The sequence below is a fragment of the Mesocricetus auratus genome, unplaced genomic scaffold (genome assembly GCF_017639785.1).
Source record: "Mesocricetus auratus isolate SY011 unplaced genomic scaffold, BCM_Maur_2.0 Super-Scaffold_100007, whole genome shotgun sequence".
Taxonomy (NCBI): Eukaryota; Metazoa; Chordata; class Mammalia; order Rodentia; family Cricetidae; genus Mesocricetus; species Mesocricetus auratus.
The window spans coordinates 88124090-88143243 of NW_024429191.1; the positions used below are offsets into that span (position 1 = coordinate 88124090).

Below are 19154 nucleotides of genomic sequence, written 5' to 3' on the forward strand. Positions count from 1 at the left end.
GCAGACAAAGTTCTGGCGGAACGGGTATCATTGTAAGGCACCGCTGGAGCTCTTAGATAGACAGGAGCCGTCCTGTTTGTGAATATCGCAGTCATTTACTGGCGTGACTGAGCACACTCTGCTTCACGAGCTCTTCCTCCTCTTCTGTTTCCCTGACTAAAAGGAAAACTTTTCAGGGTATACTTGAGTGACCTTCAGTGGAACAGGACCAATGAAGTCATTGCTGTCTCAGCTGACCGGTTATCGCCTGCTTTATAAGATGCCAGGGGCTGCTGATGTAGACTCCAGGGTGGAACCGGAGGAGCAAAATAGTGTCAATGGTTAACCTGGGTTCTTGATATCTGAGGCTTTTCTTTCCTTTATTATTAACTGAAGAACATTCTTAACCATTGCTAGCTGAGAGTCACCAGCTCAGACCTGTCTATGGAAGGGTGTGAAGGTAAGTGTTACTTCCTATTTTGTTAGTATACAGTCTTTTGTAAATTGATGCTTTATGCTTGGTGATCGTGTGTGGGGGATCTTAGAGACTCCATGAGCATCAGTGCCAATGTCTGTGTTGAATGAAATGCAATTAACAAGATTTAGTAATCATACATCATAGTTTGAGTCTGTGGAAACAGACCTCACCTGTCACTTGGTCATATTCATACCATCTGGTGAGTTCTAAGATTTCTCTCAAAATCAGATTACTGGAACTCAGTAATGAGAAATATGTATTTTATATCCCCCTCAAGGCTTCAAGAAACTTAATTTTTATTATAAGTATGCATAAAGATACAAGAGGAAATAAAACATCAATATCTCTAGACTTGTTTTAACATGAATTTGATACCAGGAAGTTTTTCCTTCATTTCGCTAAAGCAGCAGTTCTCAACGTGTGGGTCATGATCTTTTTGGGGTCAGATATCCAACATATCAGGTACTTACATTGCCACTCAGAACAGTAGCAAAATTATAATTATGAAGTAGCAATGAGGTGATTTTTTTTGTTTGGGGGGTCAACACAACATGAGGAACTGTATTAAAGGACCATAGCATGAGAAAGGTTGAGAACATGGCTTAAAGCTTTGTATTGAGCTCATTCACTTTTGTCTATGAAAAGCTTAGACATTTTGTTTTTTTAAACTTTATTCAGAAAATCATAGATTTAACATCTATCCTTTGGCTTCCAGGAGTTCAGACATATAAAACTGAATTGCTGTGCAGAGGCTTATATGGTCAAGAGGAACTTTTCTATAAAGTAGATGACATTTGCTGAGTGGATTCTATCCCCATGGAGTTGAGTCTAGGAGAGAGGGGGTTAGAGGGCTGTAGTATGACTTTTTAAGATTACCCTTCACCATTAAGTAAAAGCCAGGGCCATGAAAGGAAAGAATCAATTTAAGTTCTCTTGCCGGTTACTGTGGGAAATGTAAGCCACGCACTCTCTGTGTACAATTTTAAACAAAAATATAAATAAATATCATGAGGTATTCGAATCACAGCTGATTTGTAGAACACATGTAATTGTTGTTCTGAGATTAAGCCAAAAGGGAAGGCTAGAAATGGACAAGGCTTAATTCTCAGTTCAAAGTAGAAGAGAACAGTGAGGGAGTTGGGAAGCTGGAGAGAATCTGGAGAGAGAGGAGAGGGAAAGAATGAAGAAAGGCAAGAGGGAGGGAAAGAGAGAGAAAGAGAGAGACTTGAGAGTTTCTGATGGATATCATCATATACAAATTTAATTGTAGAACAGAGGAATTGTGATAAGTCCAACACTTCAGTCACATATAAAATGCTGGGGTGGTATTCAGCCTTGATCCCAGCAGTCAGTAGGCAGAGCTCTTTGAGTTCAAAGCCAGCATGGTCTATATTGGCAGTTCCAAGAAAACCAGGACTATACAAAGAAATCCTGTTTCAAAAAGTAAGTGAATAAACAGGCCAACAAAAGCCAAACGAGAACAAAATTTGACATTTGAAACCAAAAAAATCAGAATGAAAGGAACACTCAGTGTGCTATTTGATACATTATTTTAAGTTAATTAATGTATTTTATTTTAAATGTATGAGTGTTTTTCCTGAATAAATAAATATATATAAATATTTATAACATAAATATAAATATGTAAAAATAAATGAAATCTATGTCTGTGCATATCTGCTGGGTTCAGAGGGTGTTAGATTCCCTGGAATTGGAGTCACTGATGGTTGCTAGCCACCCTTTTTATGGAATAATCCTTTTGACTGAAGATTTGTCAGTTGGATTGGTTTAATAAAGAAGTAAATGGCCAGCAGGTAGGCAGGTAGAGGTTAGGCAGGACATGGGAACAAAACGAGAACCCTAGGAAGAAGGAGGGTGGGGTTGCCAGGGAGACATTGGAAAAAAAAAAGAGCCATGTGGCAGAACATAGATACGTTTTTGGGTTAATTTAAGTTGTAAGAGCTAGTTAGTAACAAGTCTAAGGTATTGGCTGAGCACTTATAATTATAACAACTTTCTGTGTGGTAATGTTGGAAACAGGCTGGCAGGACAGAAAAAGGTCCTGGAGGGTGTTGGGAACCAAACCTGGGTCCTCTTCAAGAGCAGCAATTGTTCTTAACTGTTGAGTGTCCTCTCCAGCACCATTGATGCATTCTTTTAGTTAGTACTTTGACCCAATAGAGAAGTTTTCAAGGACACAGAGACAATGTTTCTATGTGTATGTGTTAATGCTTAAGATTTCGATATGAATTAAGATAAAATTAGGAATTGGCAAAATGTTCGCTCTGGAAAAAGTTATAGGTGCATAAAGGCAATCTAAGGTAAACATCTGGCAGTCAAATAGTCCATGTAATTTCTTGATTCAGTTTGTACAACCTGCCACTTAAACACTGTTGATCTTTTGTCAAACATGAAGTTTACACTTGCGTATCCATGTTGATTCCTAGTACTAGGAAAGTTGGGTATAGCCTTATTTTTTCAAATTTGATGAACAATTTGGTTCTTTTATGCACCATGTGAAAAACAAATATATCCAGGGAAAGATGGGGATGAAACACTTGGGGTGATTGTAAGCGTTTCGGGATGGATCGGGACAGGATGGAACAGGAGTGGGTCAGGTATTCTGGCACTTGGGAGTCACAGAATACTCAGTGTTACACAGCTCAGGTGGAAAGGTATCCTGGAGCTCGGGAGCCAATGATACTGAGTGTTACACAGCTCAGGTAGAAAGGTATCCTGGAGCTCGGGAGCCAAGGACCACCACAGGTTGCAGTAAGCTTGGCATCTTACAGCCTTGCCTCAGAGAAAGGCTTCTCCGGTGTATCAGCTCCGCTCCGGCAGGACAGGGTCTTCCAGCTGGGGATGTTCGCCTAGTGTAGCAGTTTTGCTAGGCAGGAGGTTTCTCGGGCGAAGTTGCTACAGTTCAACTCTGCTCCTGGAGAGCGGAGAGCAGGGAGCCAGGAGCAGAGTGTAACAACTCTGCTCTGCCAAGGAAGGTTTCCCGGGCAAGGGTTACAGCACTGCTCGCTCTGCTCTGCTCTGCCCAGGGTCGCCTCTGCTTGCTCTGCTCTGCTCTGCCCAGGGTCACCTCTGCTCTGTCGCCGCCGCAAAAGGAGATCTTCACCTGAAGCTCATCCAAAGGGGTTTATTGGAAGGCAACTGGACCAGCCAAGCTGAACATACACAGGGTTTATATAGGGATTCCTGGGGTTGGGGAAGTTTTTCCAGAGTAGGGATTGGTCCGATTTCAGTGCTGAGCTCAGATTGGCTAGAGCTCTGCTCCGGGATTGGTTACTTTTTTACACAGGATTAGGGTCAGATTTGGCTCTGGTTTCAGGACCAAAGTGTGTTTCTTTCTCTGGTCCTTTTTAGCCTTTTGGCTCCAATTTTAGGGCCAGGGTACATTTCTTTCACTGACTCTGATTCCAGGGACAAAGTGTGTTCCTTTGGCACTGGTTTTAGGGTCAGGGTACATTTCTTTGGTTGTGGTTGCAGGGCCAAAGTGTGTTTCTTTGGCTCTGCTTAGGGTGTGTTTCTTTGACTGGTCCCTTTTCCCTACAGTGATTACTGGATGTTGGAGAGCTCTATTCACAGACTCTTCTTGGAAGTGGCCTGTTATGTTACAACCATCTTATGCATGAAGCTTGGGTTTCTACTCTCAGGATGTGTAGTCTTGGAGCAGTTGCACAGCCTCTCTGGGTCTAAGATGCAAACTCAGTCTTAATTGAATTTTGACATACAGGGGCTTCCTGGCCCTTTCCAATACCTCCCTTTTCCGATTCATTGACCCCAGAAAAGAACTGGGTTCACCAAAAAAAACAAGGAAGGTTTTACCCACATCTCTGACATTGGTTGCTGTGTTCTGATGTAGCTGGGAATTCATGTGGACTGCAAATGCCACCTCTTTCTCTCTTTCTCTGAACTCATCAGTGACTTTTCCTGCATGGGTGCAGGTTTCAACAAATTGATCCAGTGCCTACCATTTAGGAAGCTTTATCACTTCCCATGGCTAAAGCCTGAGGCTTCAAGACTCCTCCCTAATTCCTTTCGTTATTTTGTTACCATACATTAGTTTTAAATTCCTAAGGAGATTCTCTAATAATAGAAAATTATATATTTCCCCCACTGAGTACTATGTTGTAAGTGAAAAGAGGATTACTTTTATTTATTCTTTGAGAATTTAATACATAAATAGGCTATATTTTGATCTTATCTGCTCCTACTACTACATCCTCTAAGGATGGATATATATATTTGGGAAGAAAGCAACAGTAAAATTCTAGGATTGTTTTAAAAATCTATCATACTCTCAAGTTCTTGTTATGTATAAACTTTAAAAGGAACCCAATGAGTTATGTAGTAATTTCCGTGATTTGGTAGGTATAGAAATTAACAGTAAACTTTCACACCAACTTATTTGCATATTGACCTTCTGAGCAGACACAATAGTCTCAAAATCTGGCAATTGAGTAGGACACTGTCTATTAAATGAAGCCATTTTCTTGAGGAGCATAAAGGAGAAGTATTTGTCATATAATAACAATTCTGTATATTCAACAAATATTTATTACTTGTTCTGTGAAAGACGTTGATCATATATGACAACATATTAACAAATACAGACAGAAGATCCCTGCCTTGCTGAATCTCAAATTTTAGTATCACTTGTGAGAGCCCGTCTGTGGGTAAAATGTGTAGGTTAAATCAATAGCATATTGAATGGTAAGTGGTATGGAAGAAAACAGAATTGGAGAGGGGATCATATGGAAAGGACAGAGAAGTGAGGATAATGTATTCATCTTCTACTAATGTATAGCAGATGATTTCAAAACATAGTGACTAAGAGGAGCAAACACCTTCCATCTCATAGTATTTGTGAGTCAGAAGGTTAACTTTTGCAGATCTTCTGGGCCATGCATGCTTAATGCCTTTTTATGGATGATAGTCAAGATGTCTACAGGAGCATTATGAATCTCCATTTTCAGTTGAGATGATCTTTCTTTGAAGATTCATCATCTGGAATTTAACAGGGTTCTTCATGGGCAAGTGGATGGGTACACTCCTCTATTCTCTATTCTTTGGCTAGGTCATTCCTTCAGTTTCTTACAAAATTGGCTTCCCTGTAAGCTGGCTCATAACACAGCAGTGGGTTTCTGTGGAGTCACTGATAATGATTCACAGGACTAAGTTCAAATATTAAATATAATCTATTTCGGAGAGAAGTCACTTACATAAAAAGTGGGTGACCGCCGCAGGTTCCAGCTCCCAGGATCCATCTAGGCTGTTCTCTGTGTCCTGACTGGAAGCAAGAGAGAGTGCTGGGGTTAGGGACCTCAGAACTAGTCCTGCCCTCTGTCATGTCCGCACCTGTGACCACCCCCAAATGTACTTGGTCAGTGCTACAGGTGTGTGCAGGATGAATATCTCACTACAGGTTTCAATGGTGGCATGCAAGTAAATCTTATGATAGGAGCCAGAGTCCATTGACCATGTAGTCATGGAAGTGACAACCCCTAATTTTGTCTATATTCTATCAATTAAAATGAGTCATGGGGGTTCAAATAAAGTCTCAGTGGTTAATAGTATTTATTGCTTTTGCAGAAGACCTAGGTGCAATTCCTAGCACCCGTACATTTTCTTACAATTATCTGTAACTGTGCTAGGGGATCTGGCATTCTCTTCTGATCTGTGAATGGGAACCAGATACACATGTGATACACATGCAAACATGAATGCAAAACATTCAGACTTACAAAATAAATAAATAGGAACATAGTAGCACAAGTAACTTAACACAGGTCACACTGAATGGTAAGTTACTGCATAGAAGCTTAAATGCCAGGAGGTAGGACCACATCTTTAAAGCATCTTACTACAGTTTGGAACTGTAGGGAAGACCTCACTAAGAAAGGTGATACTTGAGTGAATATTTGGAGATGGCAAAAAGGCATCAATGCGAATACCTTGAAGAAGAACAGTTCTGGTACATGGAATGACAGGATCAGTATCAGGCTCAAGAAGTAGAAAGGAGGTTGATAGGGCAAAAGAAAAGTTGGAATAGTGCAAATGGGTGTGGGTTCCATGAACCAGATTGTGAGAGCAAGCTTTTGAGAAGGTAGGAAAAAATGACCGCATCTTTAGCGAAGTAGAAGGATAATGAGAAGCTCATAGATGGTAGGCAAATTATGTGCGTGGTCAAAGTGCAGCAATAAGAACAAGCAGAATTATTATATGCATTACAAGAGCCGAATGCATTTCTTCTAGCTTGCCCAGTACAAAAAACCCAATGATACCATAGCACTGAGACTGTGCTGAAGTTAAGGTTGCAGTTATGAATTGTATGAACACACATCTAATCATCACATAAGAAAGGCACTCTGGCTTGTCTCAGGTATGTTGTAACACAATTGAGCAAAAATACTCTACTACATAGATATCTACTACATAGATACTGTACTTCCAAGGGAGCATAGACTTTAGACCCACTATGCAGAATTAGAAGATATTTTTCCATTTCCCTCCTGCTGAAGATATACTGTGTTCTCGTGGGGGTAATGATTCATGACCAGTCAGAGCATCTATCAGCTTCAGTGCTTCCAAACTATCTCTCTTGGAAGCCATGATAATGATTTTTCTAAAGAAGTCCTTTTGGGATTTCTATCAAAGTTAAAGTATAGTAGTAGGTGGTTTGGGCATAAGTTCTTAATTCCAACAGCTCAACTTTGTGGAAAAGATGGTTTACACTTTGAACTGCATTGCATGGAATCTCCCCTGTCAAGGAGAGGTCCATCTTGCAGTCAGAGCTGACCATTCTCTGCAGACTCCTTTTATCGTCACCCTTCAGATCTTGTGCTCTCCAGGCTCTGCATTTGTTTAACAACACCCAACAACTGGGAAGATGGCTGCATTCCATGTAACTGTTTTTAAGTGAAAGGAAAAGATGAAATCAATTTTTCCTCTACTTGTTCCAGGGTTTAACTATTCCAAAATCAAGGATTCTATGCAAAATATGCATAACACTTAATAGAAGCATCCATTATTAAATACAGTTCCTCCAAGTACCTTTGTTCCACATAAGGAGTCCTAAAAATAAGCCTGAAACTGTCCATCAGTACAGTGGGATAGTAGGGGGAAAACAATATCTAGAAATGAAATACCCTCAAATTAGATTTCCTAGAAGTCCTCAGTAAAATAGCTTTAACCTTAACATGTTGCAGAAATATAATCTTAATTCCAAATTTCAATTTTTCATTAAGTTCCATTTTAAATTAGAAGCATGTTCCATAACATCAATTTTCAGTGAGTCCCATTTTTCTAATGTATGACACTGAGAATAGCTGAGATAGTCTCTGCCCCGAATGAGGCATGGGAAGGTTAATTTGCCAATAGTTAAGGGGAAGACAATGTTCAAGTACTGTGGTAACAGGCTGATCAACTACACTTCCTACAGGAAAGGAAGAGTGAGCATCGTAGTCTGTGCCTTCCTATCATGGTGTCCAGAGTGTGTCTTTGGAACTCCAAACACTTTGGAATACCAAAGGGTTCTTCTCTTAACTATAAGGTTCTCCACCATCAGAAGGTTACTCTGACAATTCTCTTACCATTCTGCCCTCTCATCTGAGTCATAGCTTACTAAGTGGGGTTCCCTAGAAAATGAACACAGTAGGGAGTATAAAGAAATGATAAGCAGGAAGAGGAGAAGGAGGAGGGTGGTTGAAGTGAGATTTTAAGGAAATTATTCACAGGCTTATGGAGAATGGCAATTCTGAAATCTGTTGAGCAGACTGGGAATTCTAAAAAGTGTTGATTAATATAATCAGACAGCAAACTTATAAAGTTTCCAATTTGCCAGTTTGAGGAAGAAATGACTAGTGTTTCCTCAGGAAGTCTGTCTCCCCCACTTTTGGAGTCTTCAAGTGATGTGATCATCACATAAGTTTGGAGGATAGCATGTTCCCCCAAATTCCATTGGTTGGAAATAATTTAAAAAATCTAACTTACAATGTCATAGTAATGTCTAGATTTTGTTTCATCAAACTGGGCACCATTGCCCAGCCAAGTGGACTCATGGATTAACCGTGATGGTAACTTGGGCATTTTTCTCTTAAGACATTTTGCAGTCTGGTTAGGATTTTTAAGCTTCAACTTCTGTTAAAGAAATTTAAATCCATATGCTATTAATTGCATATGCTTTAAATTTCATGGCAGGGATGTGCCTACAAACAATATTTGCATCGTCTATCACTCATTTAAAATGCCATTTTTGGCACTATAGCTTTTAATAATGTAACACGATCATGAGAAAGTTGTTTCTCTTAAGTGAAATGAAGGACAAGTTAATGTAAAAGACTCTCATGGTTCTTCCCTAACTGCTGTTCACTCTTCTCTGCATCTGTGTTATTCATGCATGCGAGTCCTGCCTCTGAACAGCTGCCCTCATAGTGGTAGGAGACTATGAGGAGCTATGAGCACTGCAGGGCACAGACAATATACTGTTCATGTAATCACAGCATTTGGATCCAAACTAAAGAAAATGACTAATGTAAATGATAATCCATTGAAAATAATTGTTTGGATATATATAATATAAATTTCAACACTGGCATGCATCCAAGACTGGAATATTTTGAGTTTTGAGTCTTTCATGTTACATTCTGATAATCTCTAGGATTTGGAGTTAAATAAGATTAATGTATTCATTGTCCTTCTTCCTTATGACATCATGTTTCATTAATGGAAAAGTTTAAGAAGAATCAATAGATTCTTCAGCGGGCATGTATGCGTGCATGCATGCATGTGTGTGTGTGGTGTGTGTGTGTGTGTGTGTGTTTTGTATGTGTGAGGATGATGTTGAATGTCTTGCATTATCAACTCCATATGGTTCACTTGGGACAGTGTCTTTCACAGAGCCTGGATATCAGCTGGCAGTCAGAGATCCTCCTGTTTCTGCTACTACCCCTCAGTGCTAAGACAAGACCTATAAGCATCCACTCTAAACTTTTCACATGGCTTCTATTAATCTGAACTCAGATCCTGCTATTATGCACCCACCTTCCAAATATAGGAAGAATTTTATGAGACAAATTTCTTAAGCTCTATCAGTAATTTATTAGCTTGCTCTGCTCAGGAAAAATATCCATTCACCCAAGAGTTTGGCCAGTCTTTTAACAACTTTATTTTAATCTCATCTACAATGAGACTGACCCAAGAAGTGGATTTTTTAGGATATTCTGTCTCTACTTTGGGAAAAGAATTCAAAATAACCTTATAAAATAAGTTCCGTGATTCATGGCTTCTATCAATGAAGACACAAAGGGGTGATTTTGCTGTAGAAAGTGACAAAAATTACAGATTATTAGTGATGTACCAGGTTTATCTCATTAAAAGATCTACTCTGAATGTTTAGCTCAACTTTTGTTTGGGTCGCAATTTAGTCAACTTGTGGATGGGTGCAAGAAGAAAGTGGTGGCTAATTGGCACGAGTGACCTAAGACTTATAAGTCACTCATTTTTAAATTTAGACTTTCTGGCAACAGAAGATTGTTTCATTTCCTCATGACTGAAATTTTATTAGTAATGATATTGAGGTGAAGATAAGATTATGTAATTTGTTTAAGCTTTTACCTGATAAAGAACTATTCAACAAATGAAAGAGCAGTAAATGTCATGGACAGGACACACAGACCCAACAAAAAACAGACAGAATCAAAATGCAGTGTGCCTTATGCTTATGAAAATTAACAGCACTGGGCTTGGTGACACTGTTTCTATACTTTGAGTTGCTGCAGACAGAATGTGTTTGCAGTTTTTCCTGCACAGATGTGTCAACTCATGCTTGTTCTTTGCAAATGTAACTAGTGGGCACTGCTTCTTGAAATGTGCATAGAATTTGGCTGTCATCCACTGGGTCAGGTTGTAAAACAGAAACAGGAACATAGAGGAACAGAGCTGGAAGGCTACGAATAACATAATATTGTATCCTAATTATAGTGTTATTCAATTACAATGTCTTGAATGTGTGAGTATGTTTAAATAAATATGTTTAATGTTTTAAGGACGGCCATGATAACTGCTGTATAGTGAGTGAAATTTTGTGGACCTATTTATACAACAAAAAACAGTGCTCAATAATCATTTTGCTACTCTGTAGGCAAAATGCTGTTTTTACATGTTTTTTTCCTGAGTTGAACAAATACCACTTCCTTTTCTTCTAAGTAGGTGTACAATTGCTCACACTGCTGGATAATGGAGGGATAAAATAACATTCTCAGTTCCCAGCCTTTGGTAAAGTTGAAAGTTGGTGAGTGAAGACATTTTAAGAAAAAAAAACACTGCCTGGGTAGTTAAGCTGAATTATGAGAGTAATTTTGCATTACAACTTGAGAGAAGGGTTATCTGCCTGATTGTGAAGAGGCTACCACGTTTGGGAAATATGAGCCATTCCTATGGTTGAGTGTAGGTTCCTGATGAGAGATCAGAAGGAGAGTGGGTGATATGCTCAAAGTTATTTAATCATATTGACTTTCCTCATATGGATACACAGCCTTGGTGAAACTGTTGCTTCTGACACAAGAACCTTCAAAGTAGTTGGAAGGACCAATTGCTTGTGAAGGGGAAGAAGGAAATGGATGTAGGTAAACAATGATCTGCTGCTGCAATTACAGCATCATTAAGTCTACATTGTTCTCTCATGGCTTTCAAGACTACCACTTGATAATGAAAATGTTCATAAGAAGAAGCTGGAGCCACAACAGTTGGGAGAGACTGGCAGGATCCATTACAGGCACCCAGAGTATGTTTCAGTGAAGCAGTTATGACCTGCATTACTGTCACAGCCTCATGTCTTATGGTGGCTTTTTGATGCAGGAAGAATACAGCTATTGGTTCTCTTCTACCTTTCTTGTGAGATGAGGTGTAGTATATTTCCTGCAGCCTACACTAATTGGGAACCTATGTGTGAAGTGTGCAGGAAAAGGAATTCTGAATTCTAAGTTTTAGTACCAAACTTTGCACACACCCAAATTCAGGACAAAAAGGCAAATGCATGATGCATAGTTTCTGCCACCAAATACTTGACCGGATGGTAGCAATGTTACCCTGCTCTTGACTATAAGTGAGATTAATGCAAACTAACAAGATTCGAAGCCATTAAATTTCTTATGAGTTTTCAGAGAGCTGTCTTGGCTATCTGCTTTTGAATTATTTCTACTTTAAAAGATGAAATACAAGGGAATGAATCCATCTTAGGTAATTTAATGAGCTTGGGTTCTGTAAAATTGTCTCATCTCTTGTCATCTCTCTTGTCTTGGTGGAGTCATGGTACTGAATGAGTAACAACTGAGAAACTCCATTAATCACAACACTTTGCTTTATATAAGCATGCCCACTTTTCAAAGGCACTATGTACTTTCCCACCATGTTTATAAACTTTGCACCTACTTTAAGCAATGAAAGCAACAAAGAATACTGAAACCATTATCAAAATTCCTTAACCACTAATTATTGAAACAAAAGCACAGGGGATATGAAATACACTCTCAGAATATGATATCAAATCCTCCTAATATAAATCCCATCTACAAATTGTCTTTCCTATTTCTGTCTCATTTTATTTGAGTCCAGCTAACATTTTCATTTAACTTGTACCCAAATTTCTTTCATGTTCATGCTGTGGAGCTGGAAAATTTTTGTGTTTCAAAATTTCACATTTTCTGAATTTATAAAAATAGTGTACAAGTAAGTGAAGTAATTTACTTGAGTATTTTATTTCTGTATCCTAATGTTCTGTCACTCACTCATGAAAAGGCTATCTTCCTGAAACTTTCATTAAGAATAACAGACTTCGAGAATATGGTATGAAGCCATCATGCAAACAACAAAGGAACACCTGTCAATTCATAGCAGATATTGTATCTTGACATTAGTATTTATTATGTTATTAAATTCACAAATATATTCTGTGAGCTATTACAAGTGCTTTGAGATATTGATTCTTCAGTCCTAAAGTCAGTTTATTATATATGAGGAATGGGCATCAGGAGAATGGGATAGAATGAATGTCACCCATGGATTACACTAAATAATATGGCTGAGTAAGAACTAGACATTCTATCTCCAGAGCAAACATTTTAGTCACTAAAATGTTATCCAAAAACTCAGTATCAATACAATTATATCTCTGTAATTTATTAGTGATGTTAAAACCATTTGTGCATAGCTGTAAAATGTTACCCTGAGAGATGTTTGGGCACTGAGTTTTTGATGAAATAGAGTAAGATCCTCTACATCATTCCTTCTCTATGCATCAGAGTATTCCTTGTATTAAATTACTGTTTTTCACCCACATTAGTTACTTTACTGATACTGTGACAAAATACATTCCAGCACAAATACAAAAGTAAATAAAGAAAAGAAAAGAGATTGTTAGTTGGACCCATGATTTCAGAGAGTGCAAATAAAATCATGGCAGTGGGATCATGTCATGGAGGCTGTTCACATCACAATGGATGAGAAAACAGAATATGACAGGAACTGAGACCAGGCTAGGCTATCATCTTCAGAGACCCACACCTACTGACCTACTTCTACCAGCTGGTGCTCATCTCGATTTCACAACCTCCCAAAATAGTGCAACCAGCTGGGAAACAATTGGTCAAAACATTAGCCAGTAAAGGACATTTCATTTTCAAACCATAGCACATACCAAACACTAAATAGCTCATACACGGCCAAGGCATAAAAAATATTAAAAAAAAAAGCAGATCTGAAATAGTCATGGCTACATCTGTATTTTGTTGAACAGATACAATCTCTGATGTACCACTGCAGGGCTTGCCATTTACATCAAAAGCTAATAACTGCAAACACAACTTCAATACCAAAAATCAATGAGAATTTTAATCAGTAAGCAAATATAATATCCAATCAAAATGAAGTGATATTTCATTGATGTGGAAAAATCTGTGTATTTGTTCCTTGTATCTTTAATGATTTGTGTCAATCTGATGGACTGAATACCAAATATTGAACTGTGAAACCATTTGGGGATGAAGAAATGAGCATAAAAGAATAATTCAGGAGTATTTGGTAGGTTGCCTAGTTTTGGAGGAAAAGTTTCTCCCGAATCCAGTACATTAATAACACCTGAACATTGCTTTAAGGTTGCTGCTTCTGGGCCTTCATCATACGATTTTCATGAGAAAGTAAAGGCAAACATTGTTTTTTATCTTAACATGACAAATAGTAGTAGCATGTAGCCACCTGGTAAAAGTATGTATGCTGATTAGTGCATGAGTATTTTATCCTAAAGTATACTCATATTACAAACGAATTTATGTTCCAAAGTATATTACCCATGAAATTCATATTGATATTGTCTCAATGAACTTCAGACAAAAGCCAAAAGCCTTCAATGACCATTGTTTTAAAAGTGAAATATTTTCAGACTGGGAGCAAACCATAGCACCTAAGAAAGCAAGCAGAGCAAACTCTTAACCGTTGCTAAAGCAGTTACGCTTGTATGATCACCTCAGGGGGAAAAAAAGACGTTTATGTTTTCAGTGGAAAACAAGTATTGTTAGAAGAGGGCACTGTGTTGTGCTACCCTGAAAACCATTAGTTCAATCATTTTAAAGATGACACAACCTCTGAGGGTCTAATAAACTTCCTTGTCATTTCCTTTTACGTCATCTCAGCTTTTAAACTAAAGATCAGTTCCTTTACTGGCGTAGTTTTATTCTTTTTTGGTCCATCTTTAGTCCTTGGCTGTTTTGATGCCTGCCTACCGAAAATAGCAAACAGCATTTGCGGTAGCATGTTGGAGCTTTGAAAATTCATTTACACTGATTGTCACATTTGGGGAACTTTTAGTATTAGCATTATGACATTTTCATACATGTATAATTTATTTTTATCATAGTCACCCCATTTAGCTCTCTCCTGTCCCCTCTCACTCCTTCTGAACCTCTACTATGCACTTCCTGTTTTCACTTCTCTTCCTGTCTGTAAACCGGTTCAGTTAATTAATTTAATTAGGACTGCTTACAGGAACATGAGTGAGGGGTTGTTCACAGGAACATAGAGCAACTTAACAGTAGCTACACTACTGAAGAATATGTCTCTCATGCCCAGAAACCATTATCTGTCTCTAGATTCTCAGGGAGGCTTGTGGTCCAGTAAACCCCATCCCCACTAGCAAGCACTAATTTGATACATAATCAAATTGACTTTAGCACTAGAATTCTTACTATAGTTGTGGAAGCACTAATGATCAGATTAATTAAGTAATGTGATAGTATGTCACAGACTCAGGGGCTCGGATGTCAGTATCCACTACTCTTTCATTTTCTATCTAAACACAACAATACCTTTCACCCCCTCTGTTAACTTCTGCATTGAAGAATCCCCCCAGGCAAACAGGTGCCTTCTTGGTTGTAGTCTCAGGATGCTGTTTATAACCAGACTGGAGTTTAACCTACGCTTCTTGATTATGAGCTACATGGTCTAATTCAGCAGTTCTCAGTTTGAAGCGATATCAGTCTCCCATTGGAATTTGTAATAAATGCAGATTCTTAGGCCATGACCTGCTCATCCACAACTCTGGGGCTAGAGGTCAGCACCTCTGTGTAACAAGCTCTCAACAGAACTGTGGCACACAGAAGTTTGTAAATCAGGTGTGGGACAAAGTACTTGTGCAGAGCCTGTGCTCTCTTTGAAAATTGGGTCCATGATGGGGATGTGGGGTCCATGACAACAATGTCTCAGAATTCTCAGAATGGGAATGTGGTTGGAAAGGGAAATACGGCCAGCATGTTAGAAATGAGAACATCCCCAGGACATTCGAGTTCATTGCAAGAATCAATTCTAAATAATTCTTTAAAATCGGTTCTTTATGGCAGAGGCATGTCTTAGCTTGGGACTGATTGCTAAGTGTAACACACATCTGGGTTATCTTATGGGTACCCTGGCTTTGTGCAAAGTGGCTAGAGTCCCCACTGAAATGGAGTCAAAAGAAGCTCATTGATGTGAGCCTCTGTTTTTCTTGTTTGTTTGCTTACTTTTCCACATAGGCACTCTGGGTAGGAGGGTGGTGAAGTCTGAGCAAGATGTGACCCTTTATCACCTTTACCTTATGTATTGTACACGTTATTCCAGATTTTGTATTTCAATACTTTTGCTCCATAGGCTGATTTTAGTCTCATGGTTTGAATTACCTGTAATTGTATCAACCAAATTATGACTTTAGTTAAAAGTCCCTGTTTTACAAGGACCACATATTTCATTAAAAAAACTCTTATCCAAAAGAGGTGTTCATTCTTGTTTTCCCCAAAACACCTGGAAGTTTTATCTTCTTTTACTCTGCAAGCAGCTAGTTTTCTTGTCTACAACTTTCACATGCCAAGTAGCCAATAGTATTAATTTTATTGCATCAGGTTGTGTGCTGTTTACTAAGGGCCATGCTATGTCATTGATGTGGCCCTTTCAAGGGCAGGTATTCAATAACATAAGTTGGGGGTGGTAAGCTGTATCAACTGGATGCCTACATTTGGTTTTGGATTTCAGTTGTGTATTTAGGTAGTAGTTTCTGATGATCAGAAATAAGAGCAGTTGTTTTTATATACTGGCTCCTCATGTTGTCCCTCCTCCCACAACATTTTGTTATTTATTTCAGCAGCACTCCAAAGTGATATTTTTGACTTGGGGAAGACGGTGTCCAAATTACTGAAGCATAAAACTACAGGGTGTCTGTGACTTTGGTAGTTTACAACCTAAGGGCATACTATTAAATAAATCTAACTTGCTTGGAATGAGCGAAAATATTTAGCCATAAACTAGACTCTAACTGCATGTAACAACTCTCTTAAGTCTCTGTTTATCAAACTTATGCGTAGATAAAGAGATGAAAGTTTCTGACTCCAATATTTATACAGAACACGTAGCTCTGAATGTTTTGAAATCTACGCTTACATTATACTCAAGACAAAGGTAGAATATGATACCACTGACAAGTTAACCCAAGATACAGCTGTTCCTGTCCCTCTTGGTCTAGCACTAAATTCTGCGTTGGTGCTTTAATGGAAGAGACCTTGAGAGGGAAACTGGTAGAATCCACTTCAGCCTGGTCTCGGCTGCTTGGTTCACTGTACCCTAGGAATGCTGCTCCATCCCTTGGAGCGTTTAGTCTTTAGCCTCCACTCAGAATTTAATCACTCACTTATCTTCCTGTCAAAGTGTCTGTGCTGCTGGAACAGGGCAGGCAATCTGGGAAGAACCTGTTTGTTGCTGTTCCTGTCCAAAGGGTACTTGGAGAAAGGCTGATGGTAGTGATTTCACGACTGAATGGGGAGAATTGTTCTGAGTTTCTGTTTCTCCCTTTAAAGAAAATTATACAGGCCTGAAAGCTCTCAGATAAGAAGAAAATCCACCACTCCTTATTCTCTCCAAGGCCTTCGGTGACTAGGAAAATAGATTGTCCTTATTCGGCTGGATAAAACTCCACACAAATACTTGAGAAATTGAGGTCAATGAAGTGCTTAGACGTTTTCCCAGGTACTTCTTTTTGCTGACCTGAATTCCACCTTACCGCCCTATGGACCAACCATACACTGTACTCAGTATGTTCATCTAAAAATTTTTAAAAGTAATTTGTCCTTATTCTTGAGATTTCACACATATATGTGAGAAAATGTTTTTATAGCCACCCCCTATTTTTTCCTCTGCAACTTCTCCCATACATGTTTTTTGTTTTATACAGAGCCTCACTACATAACTCTGGCTGACCTGGACCATGCTTTGTATACCATGCTGACCTAACAGAGGTCCACCTGCCTCTGTCTGCAGTACTGGAATTAAAAGCTTGCCCCACACTGGCCTCACATTTTGTTGTTGTTGTTGTTTTTAACAATCCAGCAAGTCCAGTTATTGCCACCTGTATGTGCGTGGATGTGGGACAACCTACTGTAGCATGTTGAATTGTAAATCAAATAAACTCTTCCTCCCCTGTATGCTATTTTATTTTAGTCAAGGTATTTTATTACAGCAAATTCTTTGAAACTAGAAGAGGGCTCTATCCTGAATGTGAACCAATAACTAGACTTCCTTCTTGTCATGATAGACTAAATTCTAGTCTAATGAACACATCTTAACCTGAGACCTGAGAACATATACAGACTCCCCTTCTAGATAAGGACATATCGGATTCAGTTAAGAGCACTGACAACTCTCCCAGAGGACCCAGGCTCAGCTCTCAGCACCCACATCTTTGTTTATAACAGTCTGTAACTCCAGTTCATGGGGAGCCCTATTGTCATTTCTGGCCTCTGAGGGCACTATGTGAATGTGGTGCACATACAAACATGCAAACACCCATGAGGAAAAACATGCAAACACCCATGAGGACAAACATACAAACACTCATGAGCACAAACATGCAAACACCCATGAGGACAAACATGCAAACACCCATGAGGACAAAATAGAAAAAGGAAACAAATCACAAATGAAGTCTTCTTCACAGAAGGGAAGCCCACCTTGTAGAAGGCAATATTAGCCGAGAGCACTTCTTTTCCTATCTCTAGCTTGATTAGTTCTTTTTTGTTTTTAGAAGGTTGGTCGTTTATTCAGTATCTAATTATTTGTCAATAACCTGTGTTCATCCTGGTGATAAACAAAATGAAAGGATGTGTTCCACAAAGGAAAAGATAAAATAAAAATAGAAAATAAAAGGAACAATTGACAATGCATATGGGGACGTGAAGCTTTCTCATAGTTACCTCATAAACAGGGTAAAATTGTGATTTGGGTATTGATGTAAGAACCCATGACTCAGATTTTCTTCAGTAACTTCCCATGGGCCCAGACAGCCAGCATTATGAAGCTTCCTCAATATTTTCCATCTGCAGCTTAAAGAGAAATAACAATAGTAACATTTGCATTTGCTTAATGTTACACATCAAAGTGAGCTTCCAGGAGCCCTGCATGGAATGTACCACTCAAGCAAGCCTTTTGGACAAGACTGTACTCAGTTCCTTATTTTCACAGAAGCAAAAGTAGAGCATAACGGGCTAGCTGAGATGAGAATATCAACAATATTTCTGTGAGAGATGACATCCACTCAGATTAGCCTGTAAATCAGAAGAAATTACAGAAATTGAGAGCACTTGAACTTACAGCCAGTGAAAGTATAGATGGCTTATGGGGACAACACCTTGATGGAAAAAAAAGCGTCATGAAGGATTGAAATGATCACTTCAATCCATCATACAGATTAGTACCGAACAGACGAGCTAGGCCAACAGCCATCACAAAGCTGGAAGTGATAAAATAGATTTTTCTGACTTCAGTGATTAAAATTCTTCAGTTGATAGATTTGATGAGGTTTAAGTTTGTCATGTCACCATCATCCACAGATTTCAAACAACTTGAGGTTGTTATACAGCACCATTCTCCAGAGTAACAGAAAACTAGGCAAATTACGTTTCCAATAACATGGCATGTTGACATGGGAGAGTCCTGAGAAATAGTCCCGAGAAACAGCAGGAGCCACTGCTTTTTAAGACTGCACAGAGAAGCCCTGGGATTTGTCCTCAGAACGCCAGAGTCATTGAACATTATTTTAATAGTTTTTTCAAGATCTGAAAATTGAACTGGAGAGATGGCTCAGTCAATAATGTTCTCTCTGTGCAAGAACCAAGAGCCT

General features: G+C 38.8%; 1 protein-coding gene across 1 annotated transcript in view; it reads left to right on the forward strand.

Annotated features, from left to right (window-relative positions):
- Nucleotides 1-209: 209 nt before the first annotated feature.
- The window catches only part of Kcnj16 (potassium inwardly rectifying channel subfamily J member 16), a 52299-nt gene continuing 33354 nt past the window's right edge, over nucleotides 210-19154 (forward strand). The window contains exon 1 of the mRNA XM_013113472.3: nucleotides 210-439. The gene's annotated coding sequence lies outside the window, so the exon portion shown is untranslated. The remainder of the gene's footprint in view (nucleotides 440-19154) is intronic.